The following is a 2338-nucleotide window of genomic DNA, read 5'->3' on the forward strand; positions in this document are numbered from 1 at the left end:
AGCTTGCAGTAACTCAGATGCGAGATCAAAGGCTACCCCAGCCACAGCAGTTTGCTCTATGGGATTTCTCTGATATTGCTCTACCCTGTACCCTACCCTCTGTAACCAATAAAGTTCTCCTTTGTACCTAGTGTGGGAGACTTATTGAGGGGTGGGTTTAATTATGCCCAGTAGGCCCCTTGGGTCTGCGAACTAAGGGACACTATCCTTTTTGGCCCCCAACTTGGGGAAATGCCCCAAGCTCTTGTATTGGGTCGAGTACCCATAGGACTCTTAGGCCTGTGTTTCCCCAAGGATGCAGGACCCAGACAGTCCCTTCTCGGGGTGGTGGCAACACGTTACCCCCAGACTCTGCAGTGGGGCTCGAAAGGGGGTCTGCCAGGGCTTAGGCACCCCTGGAGAGACATGTGAAGTCTGGAAAGTGGACGGGCATGGTGAGGTGGGAGGCTCAATGCAGGAGCTCCTCCTACTGGCCCACCACATGGTGGTCTCATGGCTCTCTACAAACTCATCTTGGGGAGCCAGCAGGAAATAGGGGATACTCTGTTTACCAGGGTGCCCTTCAGGGTTACTAGAAGCAAAGGCCATAAACTGAAAGAGTAGATTTAGATTGGACATCAGGAAGAAATTCTTTATGGTGAAAGTTGCCAAAGTATGGACTGGGCTTCCAAGGGAGGTGGTGCTTTCCCCTACCTTGAAGGTGTTCAAAAGGAGATTAGAGAAGCACCTGGCTGGGGTCACTTGACCCCAGTGCTCTTTCCTGCTCAGAGCAGTGGGTTGGACTCAGTGATCTAATAGGTCCCTTCTGACCCAAGAAAGCTATGAAATCTATTAAATCTTTCCAGTGCAGGGGTGTGGAGTGTCCCTGCCAGATCCTCAAAGTCAGTAGGGCAATGTTTGTTTGCATCATCTGAGGATCTGGTTCTTGGGGGTTTTAGAGAGATTCTATTTTAATACCGCATCTACAGAGTTGTTTGGCATAAGCATCAAAACCCAGTTTGATTATTGAGGAAAATATGGATTCCCTTTAAGATGGAAAAAAAAGAAAACAGCTATGGTTTCCACCAAACTTTGAGCATTGCCCAAGTTCAAGCCCTTGCTTCAAACTTCAGAGCAGCAGAGTTTCAGAAAGCCAGGCTTGTAAGATTGTTCTTTCATAGCACCGCTATGTTTTCTGTCACTAATCTCCGTCTGGGAAATGGATGAACCTTCTCATTTTGCATGTATACTGTTGTTTCCCTCATAGGATGCAATCCTAAAACATGCCCTTAGGAAGTTTTTGAAAGGAAGAATTTAAAGAACACATGTTTCCAGAGTCTTGGCTGATTGCATGCAGCAGCTCACTCACCTTCAGACAACTTCATTGCTGTTTCAGGCATAAGCTACAGTATTAACCCTTTATAGCCATATCCTTATTGGCCATGTGAGACTTAGCACAATACATCAACCCACCTGCTGGCTTACAATAAGAAAAATTGTAGCTGTTATGGCAGCTGTTCAAGCACAGCACCTCCATGCTTCTAGCCCAGCAAAGAAAAATCATCTCCCTAACTTAAAAAACACAGACCAATTGTGGGAGGTTGATTTTGGAGGGAAAGGTGCATGTGGTATTCTAGTACATGCAGTAGCATCCAGAGCAACTCCTTGACAGGAAAAGAAAATGTCCGGAAAGGAATTAATTAAGCAGCTGGAGAAGTAGCTGTAATGTCTGTGAATGTAGTTTAGCAACTGTAAACCAAAGGAATAAGAAATCCTATGACCAGCCCCATCTGAGAAACAAATGTGACTTGCAGACAATCCCTTTAAGGAGGTGAAAACTAGTTAAGAATGAGATTTTATTTTCAAAAATTACCCACAGAGCCAAAAATGTCTTTGTAAATGTCTTTGCAATGTCTGCAGAGCAGGATTTAGGGCCTGGAGTAGCCATGGGTCATGAACCTGTTCAGAGTCAGCACATAGCCTACCTTCTGTCCTGGGGCAGCCCCAGCTGTTTGCTTTAGGGGAGAAGTACCCTCTCCAACATACATCTCTAAGTAGAAATAGGAGGATTAAGTTTTAGGGACTAAAGGGACAACCACATAGCTGCACACCTGTCATGCAGTGGAGATGTACAAGAGTCTTGAGGTGCCTTCCATCATGTGCCTCACAGGTACGGAGGACGTGAGATAAGGCACTGATCCCCTGGATGATATTTAAAATGGCATTCACTCCACCTTTAAGTGGTCCATCTCAAAGAAGACACCACTAGTGACAGAATTCTGGTTGGAGAATGTACAGTTTAAGCCAGACACCCACTCTACTAAGCCTCATGGGTGAGGGGATTTCCCAGAGGGAAAGA

This window comes from Alligator sinensis, unplaced genomic scaffold, assembly GCF_000455745.1.
Source record: "Alligator sinensis unplaced genomic scaffold, ASM45574v1 scaffold364_1, whole genome shotgun sequence".
NCBI lineage: Eukaryota > Metazoa > Chordata > Crocodylia > Alligatoridae > Alligator > Alligator sinensis.